This window comes from Amblyomma americanum, chromosome 10 (assembly GCF_052857255.1).
Source record: "Amblyomma americanum isolate KBUSLIRL-KWMA chromosome 10, ASM5285725v1, whole genome shotgun sequence".
NCBI classification, from domain to species: Eukaryota; Metazoa; Arthropoda; class Arachnida; order Ixodida; family Ixodidae; genus Amblyomma; species Amblyomma americanum.
The window spans coordinates 103406596-103422840 of NC_135506.1; positions in this window are offsets into that span (position 1 = coordinate 103406596).

The window sequence follows — 16245 nt, forward strand, 5'->3', positions numbered from 1 at the left end:
GCCCGCAGCCTCTCTGTAGTTGGGGGCCTGTGCTTAAGCTTCGTAGCATTCATCCCTATCTTTGCCGCACTTTAACTGCAGAATGCACTGAAGGAGTGTTCGCAAAGCTTGCTGTCCGAGTGGTTGGACGAGAAAATTGAAAACTGTGCTTTGTTTGGACCGTCATCAGCAATCTATTGATGACCTTAAGAAGATGCAGGTGCTGCCATCGCGAAGGTGAACATTGTGCGTAACTGCTAATACTAGCTCGTTAGGACTGATGCTTGGGCGAGTTGGTATGCCATGTTCAAGAAGAACAGCGCGAAAAGACAAGGACCACAGGATGTGCTGTGTGTGTGTGTACGGCCAGCGCCGGCCCTGTGTAACGTGTAACCCAGGAGAATAAAGATTGCTGTTACGTTATCCCAAAACACAACAACTGGCGACGAGTATGGGATAGCGGGGACCCGGACGCAAGCGAAGACATCGCATCGTGATGCACGCAGGCAAGTGAACTTGCGCCAGTAGCCAGTGAAGTGAAGCACGCTTCGTTCCCGCGCAAACATGGCGACGTTTGGTCGAGTCGAAGAATACGACAACAAAGAGCCGTGGTCGTCATACACGGAACGGCTGGATGCGTTCTTCAAGGCAAATGGCATCGAAGACGACGATAAGAAAAAGTGGGTATTTTTGTCGACGGTCGGCACAAGCACGTACGCGACGCTCCGTAGTTTGCTAGCGCCCGTAAAGCCTAAAGAAAAGAAGTTTACTGAACTCATGGCTATTCTCAACAGCCACTTCAGCCCCGCTCCATCGGAAATAGCCGAAAGTTATCGCTTCCACACCAGAGTACAGCTCGAGAATGAAAGCGTCGCGGTGTTCGTCGCCGAGCTCCGGCAAATGGCGGAACACTGCAACTTCGGTACGGCGCTGAACCGCATGCTGAGAGACAGACTTGTGTGTGGAATTCGTGACAGAGCCGTGCAGCAACGGTTGTTAGTTGAGAAGAGCCTCACCCTAGATAAAGCGCTGGAGATTGCTAGAACGGCAGAGGCGGCGGAACTCAACGCAAACGAGCTGCGAAAGGGCCACGCGGACATACCGACTTCCCCGGTTCAAGAAGGCTCAGCGAATTATGTCAAGCACAAGAAAAAGCAGCACCTGCAAGGGCTCGGTGGCCAAAAAGGGCAAGACCCGAAGCCTAAAGGCAAAATCAAAACCGGACGCCAAGAGAAGTCCAGGCCGTGTGTACGCTGCGGATCCCGTGATCACAGGCCCCCGGAATGCAAGCACATCAACACAAGGTGTTACAAGTGCGACAAAGTAGGTCACCTGGCGAACTACTGTTTGTCTGGTGCTGAGAAAGGGAAGAAGTTGAGCGCAGCTGCAGTGAATGCAGTACAGTCGACCGAGAAGCCACCTGAGTACTACCTGCATTCTTTGCGTGCACAGTCACCCCTGAAGCCAATCACAGTGACATTCATAGTCAATGGAGTGCCACTGCAAATGGAGTTGGATTCAGGTTCTCCCGTTTCGTTAATCTCAAAAGATACTTACCGGCAGCACCAAGGTGTTTTGCCGCAGCTTTCACGGACAGACATCAAGCTGAACTGCATACGTGGAACAATACCGGTGCAGGGAACGCTGGTGGTTGACGTATGTCTTGGCAAGACTACATGTCAGCAGACACTGCTTGTAGTAGCCTGCAAGAGCCCTAACCTGTGCGGCAGGGATTGGCTTACAGCATTTGACCTGCTACCACGCCAAGTAAATGCGACACAGCTCGAAAGTACCACTGAAGGGAAAGTGAAAGAAATGCTGCAGGAGTTTGAAGAGATCTTCAGACCAGGCTGCGGGACACTGAAAGGACCACAGGTGCATATCAACGTTCGACCGGATGCACAGCCACGATACTTCAGACCTCGCACGGTACCCTACGCACTTCGGGCCAAGGTTGAAAATGAACTTCAGCGTCTAGAACGTGAAAACATCATCACACCAGTGGACCATTCTGAGTGGGCTTCACCGATTGTACCAGTACTCAAAGCAGATGGCCAAAGTGTCAGGATTTGTGGAGACTATAAGATCGGTGTGAATCCAGCAGTGGTAACGACACAGTACTCATTGCCAAAAGTTGAAGACATATTCGCATCCTTGCAAGGCGGAGTCAAGTTTTCCAAGTTGGATTTCCGCGAAGCTTACAATCAGGTGCCTGTTGATGAAGAAACCAGTAAACTACTGGTCATCAACACACACAAAGGTCTCTTTGCTTACAACCGTCTGGCATTTGGTGTTTCATCAGCACCTGCCCTCTTCCAGAGATGAATGGAAGAAACCCTTCGTGACATCCCAGGCACATCAGTCTACTTAGACGATGTTTTGGTGACAGGAAGAACTGACGCAGAGCACCTTCAGAATCTGCGCAAAGTTCTGCAACGAGTCAAAGAGTCAGGGTTGAAGCTCAAACAGGAAAAGTGTGAGTTTTTCAAACCATCCCTCATTTACTTGGGCCACGAGATCAATGCCACTGGTCTTCAACCATCAAAGAAAAACACAGAAGCCATCATTGAAGCGCCCGAGCCCAAGGACGTTGGTGAGCTGAGATCCTTCATTGGACTCCTGTCATACTACGGAAAGTTTCTGCCGAACCTGTCCACACTACTAGCACCGTTGTATGCACTGCTTCACAAGAACAGTCACTGGAGGTGGACAGATGAAGAACGAAAAGCTTTTGTCAAAAGCAAGGAAGCCATCATGGAGGCAAAAGTGTTGGCACACTATGACCCATCTAAGGAGCTCGTGCTAGCCTGTGACGCTTCGCCGTATGGTGTAGGTGCGGTGCTTTCACATCGTGATAAAGGGGTTGAATTCCCACTAGCATTCGCATCTCGAACTCTCACACCTGCGGAGCGGAACTACTCACATCTGGAAAAGGAGGCACTAGCCATTATATTTGGTGTCACACGCTTCAGAGACTACTTGCTATGTCGCAGCTTTATCCTCATCACTGCTCACAAGCCACTGGTCGGCATCTTCCGTGAAGATAAAGCAATTCCAGCCATGACTGCTTCACGTATCCAGCGTTGGGCACTCACACTTGGTGCCTACACGTATACTATTGAGCACCGACTTGGACGTCTCAATGGAAATGCAGATGCCATGAGCAGGCTACCACTGGCAGTGCTCTTTGCTGATCCACCTGAACCACCAGAGCTGGTGAATTCAGTCTCAAGCATGGAAAAACTGACAGTGTCAGTGAAGCAGCTTCAGCACTACACGAGTTGTGATCAAGCCCTAAGCCAAGTGCTGCGGTGGGTCAAGGACGGATGGCCACAAAGCACCCCGGACAAAGCCCTACAGCCATTCTGGCAAAGACGTGATGAGCTGAACACGTACAGAAATCTCTTGTACTGGGGTAACCGAATCGTGGTGCCTACTCCTGCCCAGAAGCATATCTTGGAACTGCTACATGAAACGCACCAGGGAGTGGTTGTCATGAAAGGCATGGCAAGGTCTTTGTTTTGGTGGCCTGGTGTGGATGCTGAAATCGAAAAGTGCGCTCGACAGTGTACACAGTGTCTGCAGAATTCTCCAATGCCAGCAAAGTCTGAACCAGTGCCATGGCCTGAGCCGGGTGCATGCTGGGAACGTGTGCACCTGGACTATGCCGGACCATTTGAAGGTAAAATGCTCCTTGTACTTGTAGACGCCAAGTCAAAGTGGCTTGAAGTTATCATCGTGCCAAGTGCAACAGCGGAAAACACTGTAGAGCATTTGAGGGATATTTTGGCACGGTTTGGGCTGCCAAGGTGCATTGTAACAGACAATGGAACCCCATTTACTGGCCAAGCTTTCCAGGCATTCCTTTCGGAAAATGGCATTAAGCACCTACGGACAGCTCCTTTCCATCCAGCATCAAATGGTTTGGCTGAGAGAGCAGTTCGAACTGTAAAGGACGGCCTCAAGAAAACCACGGGTGGAGATCTCAAGCTCCGGCTAGCGAGATGGCTGCTTATGTACCGTAGAGCACCCCGCCCAAATGGAACGTCACCATCTGAGCTGATGTTGGCATACCCAATGAAAGCGAAGCTGGATCTTTGCATTCCTAGAAGGGAGAATGAGAGTGCACCCGAGCAGTTGCTGACAGAATCCAAGAGGCATTGCGGAGAGACGAAAAAGGGACCCAAATACAAGAAAGGTGACAAGGTTGCAGTTCGCAATTTCGGCAGAGGAGCTAAATGGTGGTTGGGCGAAGTTGATGAAACGAACGGAACTTCGATGGTAACGGTTTCAACCCCTCAAGGGAAAGTTCGCCGTCACAACAACCAAGTGAAAAAGCACTTGGCCACTCCAGCACCAAGTACAGCGGGTACACCTGCAAGCACCGAGGAAGACGTAGCCAGCACCGCAAGCACCTGGGAGGCTGCGGCGATGCCATCTGTGAGACGTTCAACTAGAACTGTTCGCAAGCCCCTACGTTACCGATAACCTTCTTAAGGAAGGAGGAGTGCTGTGTGTGTGTGTACGGCCAGCGCCGGCCCTGTGTAACGTGTAACCCAGGAGAATAAAGATTGCTGTTACGTTATCCCAAAACACAACAGGATGATACAGCGCTTGTCTTTGTGTATCATCCTGTGGTCCTTGTCTTTTCGCGCTGTTCTTCTTGAACATGCTAATACTATTTTTGAGTCGCTGCTAGCAAGGTAAGGAATCGGCAGGATAATTATTACTTGACTGCAGTAGAGAATTCGTACGGCGCAGTTAATTTAGACTAACCTCTCTTGTGCTTCTCCTCCTCCGGTCCTCTCTTGATCTGTCCTCGCTCTGTGTTGGAGCCGAGGTGCCGCTTAAGAGGCGCTGGGGTCCGTAGGCTTGGGCGGCTATGCGAAAAATGGAGAGGCTATGAAAGTAGTTTTCCTTAAATACATCCCGCAGCCGACAGATTGATTGGCCCCAAGCATGAGAGGGAACGATTTCCTCCCGAAGGGAATCGCACTGAGCTCCGCACTTGAGCCATTTATGCTCTCTGACGCAGGACTATATCGGACAGTACGTGGACCAGGGTGTCTCCTGCTGGTTGCGTGTGTGGGTCATGTGCTCGGTGACCATCATCGTGCTGATGATCCCGCTTTCCTTCACGCTGCTCTCCTACCGAGCAGCGAGCAGATTACGCAGGAATCCGACAAGGGCCACGCGGCCACCACCGCTGCCCACGCAGACAGAGCCCGACATCGTAATCGACATTGATAACCTGGTGAGTCAGCGTGGCCGCCCCTGGTCTCTGGTGGAGGACAGCCTCACTGATAGTAAGTTCCAGCAAAAAGATAACAAGAGGAAGGGCCTCCTGCGTATCAATCTGTAGTCATTTAACTAAATGACTAATAAATTATGATTCCTATCCTGAAGAGAGCAGACAGGAGGAATAACCTCAACCTATGAACTCCGCGCACGAACCGCAAAGGGTGTCCATATTAAAATAGCCATATATGAGCTCAGCTAATCTTCATTTCAATTTGCAAGAATGGCTTATAGAGAGGCTTTTTGGGAAAAAGCTCCCGAATTGCTTACGTTGCGCCTTTCGGTCTCATTCGGCAATCGCTTTCCTCAAATGCTGCCTCGGCTGCTCTCGTGCGGCAGGCACTATGGAGTCGGCGCTGATAGCTTCGGCGGAAGTCACGGCTGTGTTCACGCCTCTCCATCTTGCTGCGGTTTGAACGGCACCCCTGCTTGGGGTCTCTTTTCTCGCTTTGTTCTGCAGAAAGTAAGGAGTCGGGAAGTGTTTCGCCCTTTCTTTCACGCTCTTGAGTAGGCCCTGTTTATTTTGCCGTAACAGGGTCAAGGTAAAATTGACTTCTGAAAGAAAGAAAGTGCTGTAAGCTCCGCGGTGGCACAGTGGTTATGACGCTCGGTTGCTCACCCTAAAGACACGGGTTCGATCCCGGCCGCGGCGATTTCATTTCGATGGAGGCGAAACGCTAGAGGCCAGTGTACTGTGCGATGTAAGTGCTCTTAAAGAACCTCAGGCGGTCGAAATTTCCGGAACCTTTTACTACACCGCCCCTCATTGCCTGGGTCGCTTTGGGACGATAAATCCCCATAAACTAAACTAAATAAAGTGCTGTACCTGTCTCGCTTTCCTTTGAACGCCTGAACCGGGCCTTGGTGGAAGGGATTAGGAAAAGAGAAAGAAGGAAATTATAGAGATGACATCGAGGAGGGCTGCGGAATAATTACCGCGTGCTTTTCCATCGAATGGAAAAAAGGGAGAGAGAGTTGCAGAGGCGGCTGGACGAGCAGCGTGACTTCCGCCTTCCGCCGTTAACTTCTGAGTACGTGCGCCAACAGTGACCGCCGGTAGAGTGCGGAGCATGTCCTGATCCCTCGCATTCAAGTACTGAACGAGGGTGTCGCAGTTTACGTCGAGAATGCGATGCATATTAGTCAGCGCTCCGACCAGGCAATGAGTCGAGAAAAGAAGCTGCGGCGCCCGATATTCTGCGTCAAAGGTCAGCTCATTTCCGGCCGCGTATGGAACGCGCCCAACGCCGTCGCGGAGTTTCTGGCCGACGCGATGCATATGAAGTGTGAGGCTCGGGATGAGGGCGAAGAATCAAGGGCGACTTATTATTACAGACAGAAACATGTTTAATGACACTTAGGCGCGGCAGCGCGCACCCAATCAACACATCACACAAGGCATCGGCGGAAGAATACGAACCAAGTGACACGCTAGCAAGACAGGGGCTGCCACCTGTCGTGCGGCAAGGAAAGCACGATGACATGAGCCAAGCATGTGCTGCTGTCTGTTGGGAGCTGTCACAGGTGCTCATATATCTCAGAAGAAACTGTTGCAGCAGAGGTCCAGTCACTACGCCCGGCAAAAGCGCCCACAGCAACAGAGGCAACAGCGCTGGACCGAGTCGACTACGATTCCTACGATTCGCAAACACATCCGCTCCGTGATCAGCGAGGAGCTGCGGGAGCTGCAAGCAGTGTTTGCCCCTGGCGTAGATTGACTGACTAGGGTTATTCGAGAAGTCCAGCACACACTCAGGGCACCTGTCACTGCGGTCGTTCTAGCGCCGCAACCAGCCCCATATGTTTCAGCGTCGCACCTGGTCCCCATCCAGCCAGTGACATATGCGGACGTCGTGCGCCGCCCAGCCCCGTCTCCTGGCGCCTCGCCTTACACAGCTCCAGTGGTTGCGGTGCACGCTGCCCAACCGCTTCCGCACGAGGATCGGCGCCAGGCGCCGCAGAAGACTGATCTCTAGCGCGCTCCAGATCAACTACCTCTCAGTTACCGCAGTGGCGAAGCAGGCCATCTCTTCCAGCTGCGCCCTTACCGCCAACTGGGACTGCGACGGTTTTCCTCGACAGCCCTTGTCCGCGACCTGGTGAGCACCCTCGGGACATCGCCGAGTACGTCTCCCGCCAGCGTAGTCCCCCACATTCTCCGCGCCGCGAGTCGCGATTGCCTTCGCCACGCCGCTCTTCGCCTTCTGGGTCACATTATGCTGCAGCACACAGTGGTTCCTCGAGCCCTAGTTGGGAAAACTAGATTCGGTGACCATAGGAGGTGAGGCCGCTGAACTCAGATCCCCCTTAAACCTTCCACCGCCGCACCGATCGAATCGCTTCGACGTCAACCGTCGCAACGCCGAACCGCGAATCGCTGACCATATGCCGCCGCCGCACCGCTTGAGTCACTCCAACCGACATCGAGAGGTCCCGCAGTAGGGCGGATCTGTTTGGACACATGGAGGAAGGAAGGAAGGCTGGACGGATGAGCAGTTGAATTTTTAAGAATAGGGCTTTTGAGGTAAAGGGTACCTTTTTTCGGCATAGCAGTGCCATTTTTCGCGTAGGTAAAAAAAAGAAGAAAACAGGCGAATCAGGCTATGATAAGTAGCAAAGTGGTTAACTAAATTCTAACCGTTCATTTTTTAACTATCCCTGATAGGCAGCTGACTGCAATTAAAGATTTTTATCCGGACGTTAGTAGCAGCCATATCAGTATTAAGAATGTCGATAACGCGATTACTCTTGGCGCTGTGGCTCAACCTATTTTGGCTACTTCATGCCTAAATACATGCCCTATCGAAAAGTATGCAGTCAAAGCAACCATCCAGAGCTCTCAAATAATTGATTAGCCAATTTTTTCCTAGTCACGCTGTTGAGGGCAGTCGTGTTTTCTAAAACTAATGTTCTAAAAAACTAATGTGTGTATTAGTAACGACCGGCTAGAAATTACAACCAGGTGCCAGTGGTAATTGTTAAAAGTAAACTGTTAGGATTTGCTTAATCACTTTAGTTGTGAGCATCATTCGCCAGCTTTTTTACTTATGCCAACACGAGTATTACTATTCCGCAAAAATTTTCTGTTTACATCGAAAACCCTAATTTAGGGAGAGAAGCCTAGTCCGAGCATTATACGCTGGTTTAGAACTGTGGAATGAATTCAGCCGTCAGAGGAAGAAGGAAGTTAAAAGCACAGTGCTTATCACTTTTGAAAGCTTTAAATAAAGATATGTTATCAGACCGGTTTGATGGAAAGCCTGCACCATTTTCTGAACGCAGCCTAGAAATATTACTGAAAAACTCCTCATGGGCCGGCCCCCCGAAATGCTTTTGGTTGGCGACAACTGTTATCTACCTGGTGACCACTTGTTTATCAGACAACCCTGAAATCTTACTCTAACTTGCTCAGCAGATTTTTTCTTCAATGAAGCGCAGTCTTGTCCTTCGTATGGTACTCTTCAAAGCGAAATGCCTCGTGCAAAAATGTAATTCCAGCGCGTTGACACAAGTGCATCTTTTTAAAATGCCTATTATTTAGTGATACGCATTCTTGTGGAATTGTTTAGGTTAGCTCAGCTAGAGCAGCTGCCTAAAGTGTTTCAACTGCCAGCTGCGGATTATGTGCTTCTCTTAACGGGATTGACGAACGTCATCTAGGTTTATTCGAAGGTTACGCAACAGCCTAAGCCGGAGTCATACGCACGTATTATGACGCTCGGAACATACCTTGACGCAGCATTGCGCAAGGGAAATCTGGCCGTGCGTTCAGCGGTTTGCGTTAACTCGATGCGGATTTAAGATATTGTAATTCGTGTCAATGTAGGCGCTCTGGTGTTACTTAGGCGCATCTTGCCTTCCAGGTTCGGTGTTTGTCCGCACTGCAGCCTTTATACAGCCTCGCCTCCCCCGTTCCCTTCGCGTACATACGAAAATTTCATTTGGTTATGATATATTGGCTATGGTACTGCCGAATAATATTACACACTCATGGGTGCGCGAATATTGACTTTTCAGTGCCGAATTCGATACGACTAGTATGGCTTTGCTGCCCTATTGAATTCGAATAATGCAGCTAATAACCGAACCCAGTGCTGAGTGAACAGAATCCAATAATCTTAAGAATGCGACATTCGGCTTCTGGCATGCAAACGAAAACAGAGAAGCCCCAGTGGCGATGCTATATCTCGTGAAGGTAAAACTCAACTGCTAATGAAAGCAACCGTGCTCTTAATCAGGGGGCCCCAACAGAGTTCTTATTTCAAAAGGCACTGAACAGCTTTATATATATATATATATATATATATATATATATATATATATATATATATATATATATATATATATATATATATATATATATATATATATATATATATATATATATATATATATATATATCAATTTTTGTTCTAACAATTGATTTTATGCCTCTTGCCGGTTATTAAACGCGTTAATTCGGTATCAAAAGTCTCATATCTTGCACAAAAAATTCATTAAATGGCACAATTTTATTTCCTTCTTTAGATTCCCACTGGTGACGTCCGAACTGAGGACTCCGAGACCACCGTTTAGCATTGAACGGCTTTGTAGGCAGGCCTCTGGGATCTTTAAGCTGTCTTGAGGTCATTGCGGTTTGCCTTCGAAAACTGCCAGCCTCTCCAATTCGTGTGTTTCTGTTATAAGCTTTTTTTTTAGTCCAGGTCACTTTTCCATGATAGCGGCGTCATTCTCAATAAAACACTAATTTCACGACAACGGCCAAATTGATTTCGTCCTCAGTCATTTAACGGTAACCTCCGTGTGGTGCGCAAAACAAAATGCTTTGTCACTGCTGTCGACAGCGAATCAACTAGCACCGCAAATCAGTAGATGAGAGGGGCGCGGGCTATAAGTCAAGACATCGCGGCTGGGTTGCGCAAACCTGACACAACATTGCTGCGTAGACCAATAATGGAAGCCATTTATGAGCAATTTGATAACCCTTACAAAACGCCTCCTTGTGCTCAGCCATCCTGCACGCGCAGGCCAGTATGCAGTACGACGTCGGTGAGCACCGGTTTTAAGACAGTCCCTTAATAAAACTAGATGTTTATTTTGTTCATAACTCTCCTACTTCGAGCTTTCGCCATGAAAGCCCATCAACGTCGGGTTAGTTTTGTTCCAGTTGTTCGAAAACAATTCGAACGCTTTGAAAAGTGTTTTCTTACTTTCGAATAATTCAGAATGCGCTCAATCTGATCCGTTCAGGGAATGGAAAAGGAAAATACCGGATTCGGTGTTAGGAAATCTCGAACCTTCCTACACCCGAGTGAATGCAACATATGCGCTATATGAAAAGATTTTGGGATGATGCTCTGTCAGAAAATTAGCGAAGAGTTTCTCCCAGTACAGTACATAAAAATAATGCATAAATGAATATTCCGATGGAATTGCGCCTAGTAACTAGAGACTGCGAAAATATTAATGTGCAGGTGATGTGTTTTGTTACCCTGATGAAATGAAGAAACATCAAAACTGCTCCTTGACTGCTGAACGACTGCGTAGGCGGCCCAGCATGCTACCCTCGGCGAGGAGAGTTCGAAATTTAACGTGTTCAGAAAGTTAACGATTGCACGGATGACTGAGCCGGTAAATGGAGACAGGTAGAAAAATCTATGGATTCCAGTCGCAGTTTTCAATATTCTATTTATTACTGAAGCTCGCAAACTATTATTTATTCAGTGACAAGGTGAACAGAAATTTTGTTTTTTTGTTTTTGTGTATGCAGTAACCTCACGACCACCTTCCCGTACTCCGGGCCTTACAACTTCTGCACCGATATAATAGTGTACTCAATGTATTATGACAGAACGTACAAGTTGCGTATGAAGCGACGCTCTGGAAATGCTCCCGGATCTGGCCTACCCTACGACAACTTTTCCACTACGCACCGAGGACTAAAGGCGAACCTCTATGCTACACTAGGGGGCAGCCGTGCTGACAGCGCTGATCTCGCTACAAGACCCAGAAGCTTAATCACCCTGGCGCACGACATGCGCACGATGCTATGGGACCACGGGTACACGGTACGCCGTACTCGAGCCTGGGAAACGTTGACGCAGTGACCACACCCGATTAACGCAGAAAAAGGGAGTGAGAAAGAAAAAAATTCTATTTCTGGACTGCGTCCACATACAAAGGTAGAAAAATACCTGGCCGACCAGACATACGAAGCGACAATTGCCTTTACTCTAATGAACGCCCTTACGCTAATCCGAGGCTCCCGAAACGCGACCATATCTTTTGGCGGGTGAAGGTGGGTGGTGGCGGGTCAACTGTGGAGGTGGCGGTGGGCAGCCACTTAGTTAAGGTAGCGTGGAGGGGAGGTGGATGATGCTTCAGGACAGCTGATTACTTTAGCAATTTTGGAATTCGATTTCGCGTTCACTTTCTCGTTCTGCTGCTGCGATAGCTCTAACTGGTGAAGGCATTGTGTAGTTTGGAGCTATTTAGTCGGAAGGCGTTTTAAGGGGGTGAGATTGGTGGGTGTAGGGTGGGACAGTGGATCGATGGTGGCACGTTGGCACCCCTAGCTCACTAGGTGCGGTGTGGCTGTGGCTGTTAATTGCTGCCTCTGGAGAGTGGAGGCTTGACTGCAGGAGACATCAGCTGCAGAGGGGAACGTTCACGAGCACTCTTTTCGCATAAAAAAAACATGTAAAACGGCCATGTCCGTTCCCAGGCGTTTGGTGATTAATGCTCTTATAATTTTCCCCATGCCGTTAAGATGGTCTCAAAATATGTTTTGTTCCTGCACAACCTGCTGGCAAAACAAAGGCAATATAATCTTTTTTTATAGGCCAAATTCGTCCTTTCGGAGAAAATGAAGTAAATGGGACAGGCTCGTATCGACCTTGAAAGCTGAAAGAGCTCTAATCTAAGGCTGGTGAGTCCAGATGCGTGTGTCTGGCGTGCAAACTGTGTCGTAGTCCTGGATGAGGAGACGAAGGTTAAGCACAGGTCAACGTCCGGGCAGAACTCCAAAAATTGGTTAAGCTTTGCCTGCGTGGCGAGAGCTGTACAGAAGGGAAATGTCAGTGAAGATGTCTACGACCTTCATATCCAGGATTCCCTGACCGCAAGAGTCAGCAAAGTACCCACTCGAAATTTCCGGAGTGCGATCTCCTCACGGCGAGTCAGACCGGCGGACAAGTTACGTGTACGCTGCTTATTTAAATCGTGCGCACTGTGCAGTAGCGATTACTTTTCCCTAAAGACTCTTTCTCTGCGGAACCCTGCAAGATCTGTAGCCAGCGTGTTGCATACAGAGGCTTCGTCACCTTCTATGAGGTTCGGCATTGTGCGTCGAGCCCACACAACGCACAGCAGTAGAGCCCCCAATGCGCATTTGCAGAATAAGATATGTAGAGTTTGCCTTACCGCCTTAGCGCATCACTCAGCGAAAGCTGTTTGCTTTAGTGCGCTGGTCCTGTATTTGGACGTGGAATATACATCGCCAGCGGTATGAGAAAGCATACCCATGCTCATGTGATTCAGCGAAATCTTACCTTGACACCCGTCGCTCCACGCCACTCACCCTCTCTTTCCTGTCGCACTTGCCCTCTTCCTCCTCCTCAAGCGCCGTGAGGGGATTCCTCTCTCTCTCTGTCGACTTTGCCGTCTAATTAGTTTTATTCGAATTAAATTCAATTGCATGAATTCAATAAATTTTATTTTGTCAAGGAATGCTGTACTCAATTAAAGGGTTAAAGGAACATTGAGGAGAAATTGAAGTTGGCTTGTATTAAAGAAGAATGGACAGCTGGGCGAGTTGGTAATAATTCATTTTGCGTGGTACAGCGTGACCTAGACGACGGGCAAAAGCAGGAAGAGAACACAGGCGAGCGTTTACTGGCAACAAAGTTTGTTATTGAGAAGATTTGATTTACGGGGTTTGGCGTCACAACGCGACTCAGGCTATGAGGGATGCCGTACTGGAAGGCTCCGGAAATTTCGGCCAACTGGGGTTCTTTTACGGGCACTGACATCGCACAGTACACGGGCCTCTAGAGTTTCACCTTCATCGAAATTCGAACGCCGCGGCCGGGATCAAACCCGCGTCTTTCGGGTCAGCAGCCGAGCACTGAGCTTCCTCGGCGGCTTTTTTATTGGGAAGATCAAACATCTTTACATGAAAATCTCGTGACACGAGATTTTGCTTGATTGTTCTTGTAAAAGGGCTCGATGTTTTGCCGTGTCACGTGATTTTCATGTATAAATGTTTGTTCTTCTCAAAAAAAATTTTCTTGCGAGTCAGCGCTCGTTTGTGTTGTCTTCTTGTTTTCGTCTGACGTCTAGTTCGCGCTGTACCACCCACAGTGAATGAATTGTATGGATAGAATACCAGCTTCTAAACACGAAAACACCACTCTTTCTGAAAACAAAGCTTTTTGAAGGCAGAAAAGAGCAAGACTAAAATAAAAATATCGCCGCCTCAGACCAATCTGGAAAGTACAAGCATGACGATAAAATAGGGAAAAAGAAGCCACAGATCACTGAGGCTTACAAACGTGCATGAAGTTTTTGTGTTTGATCGATATTGAAGTATATAAGTTTTGTTTTGAAACGACCACTGCACTTTTATCCCATGAGGAAGACGTAAAAAAGGCAACCTGAATGTTGGAAGTCAAAGAACACCTGCAATTGGAGATGTGCATAAAAAGCGGCCAGCTCAGTTTCGGTATGTTTTGGGGTGTTTCGCGGCCATGCGTCCTGCGTGTGCGCATGGATTCGTTGTTCGCCTCGTTTTACAAGGGCGGAGCAGCAGAAGACCTCCAAGTTCCTCTATAAGTGCTCCTCGGAAGAAATTCCTTGAACAGCACGCAACTGTGACAATGAAAAAGCTATGTTACCCAATGTTCAACGCGCCTCTACGTTATCAAACGCAACGTACGGCGTGTTCGCGTCGTCAGCGTACCAAGACGCTGGGGTGCATAACAAGCCATACAAGGAGTATTATTACAGAATTTAAATATGCCTGCGCGTACCGGTGGCTGCACATCGGTCCTGGCGGTGGCTTGGCGGTGACAGAAACGCTGCCGACACCTCGGCGCTAAGACTTTCTTGCCATAACCGCCGCCTCAGCCCTCAAAAGCATCGCACACTGTGTGGGGTTGAAGTCGCTGAATGTAGGCCGCAGTTGTTCGCGAGAAGTTATTTGTCGGAATCGGGAACGGGATCCATCGTAACAATACTGCGAACGTGAACAAAGCGACGGCGGCTGATAGAGGCGTTCAACGTCCGGCCGGCAGTATAGTTCTCATTTCGGCGGCTGCTAGGCGGGAGCGCAGCGCTCGGATCCCAGCAATCACGGAGTCCTATTTCCGTTTCCGCCACTTTATGTCACTGTTATCCTATTTCGTCATCAGAGTTCCGAGTTTGAATCGTAGCGACTGGAAAAAGTTTCTCAGCTTCGAATCCAAATCACTTAGCAATTTATGCTCCTTTCGCTGCCGGATAAGCGGCAACAAAGCCACGAAATGCCGACCTCTCGGTTTTTAAAAACAAAATTTGATAACGGTGTGCTCAGTGTCCCTTTACAGCCTTACGGCTGACGCTGCAGATGACGGTCCAGAATGCACGGCTATATGGTTTAGGTTTATGGGGGTCTAACGTCCCAAAGCGACTCGGGTTATATATCAGGGGCACCGTAGTGAAGGGCTACGGAAATTTCGATCACCTGGGGTTCTTTAACATGCACTGACATCGCATAGTACACGGGCTTCTAGAATTTCGCCTCCATCAAAATCCGAATGCCGCGGCCGGGATCGAACCCGCATCTTTCGAGTCAGCAGCCGAGCACCATAACCGCCTAGCCACCGCCAAACCAAACCTATAATTGCATCTGCTGCAAAATGGCATTTTAATCTGAGATTAGGGGCTATCAAAGTTTATTTCTGGATATATACCTGATCTGGCGAGGGTGTATACTTGTCTTGATTGTTTAGGAAGAGAACCAGTCAACTTGTCATGCTAGCGGCGTGCTGGATACTATCGGCATTGAGTTATGGAGTAGTTAAGAAACTTTTGACCGACAACTAATATGTTATTAGCGTTATAGCTCTACTGAATGCAAAACACGGGTTTAAGTCCGCTGTGCTTATATGTCACTGAAGGGGCCTTCGGATTTAGTGATATCGTACCAACAGCCTTAAGCCAAATGCTGAAGCATACTTTGACTATGGCCTAAGCAACGGTTTCTCCAAGTATGACCGTGGTCATTTCTAAAACCTTGCCCATCCCAACCACCCAAATTTGTTCCGCACAACCCAGAAATTTGACTTTCATCGGTTTGGACCAAAAACATAGTCCAGGCTAATTTTAATACGCTCGCTACTAGGGCAGCCTCCAATTTTGACCTGGACCTGTTCCAAAAATTCGCCCACTTCCGAAATTTCATCTTAATGAATTTGGCCAAAATCGATGCTTCGGCTAATTTGAATTTGCTCCATACGACGGTATTCTTCAGATTGGCCCCGTGTCGCTCCCAAAGTTTGCCGCACACCACCGCCAAAACCTTAATCGATTTGTACCAAAATCGAGGTCCAGACTAATTTGGGTGTACTCGATACGATGGCGGCCTCTGAATTTGACCCGGACTACTCCCAAAATTTGGCCTATCCAGCCTGAAAATTTGACCTTGGATTTGGACGAAACCATGTCCAGCATAATTTGCCCTTAGTCATTCCGTTGCTTTGATCTTTCGAGATGCATTGATATTTAAACGGAATCCAAAGCATGGCATTTAACAATATTCGCATCATGACTAGCAAAAACAGGTATCGCTCTACCATATGGTACAACATAGTTGAACTGCATCAAGTTTTGTTTTATCGGAAAAATATTATGAACCGGAATTACGCAACTCCTCAGCCTTGTTCTAAGAGGTCGGGTATAAAAATTGAAGGGCTGTCCGTGGATGTGTCA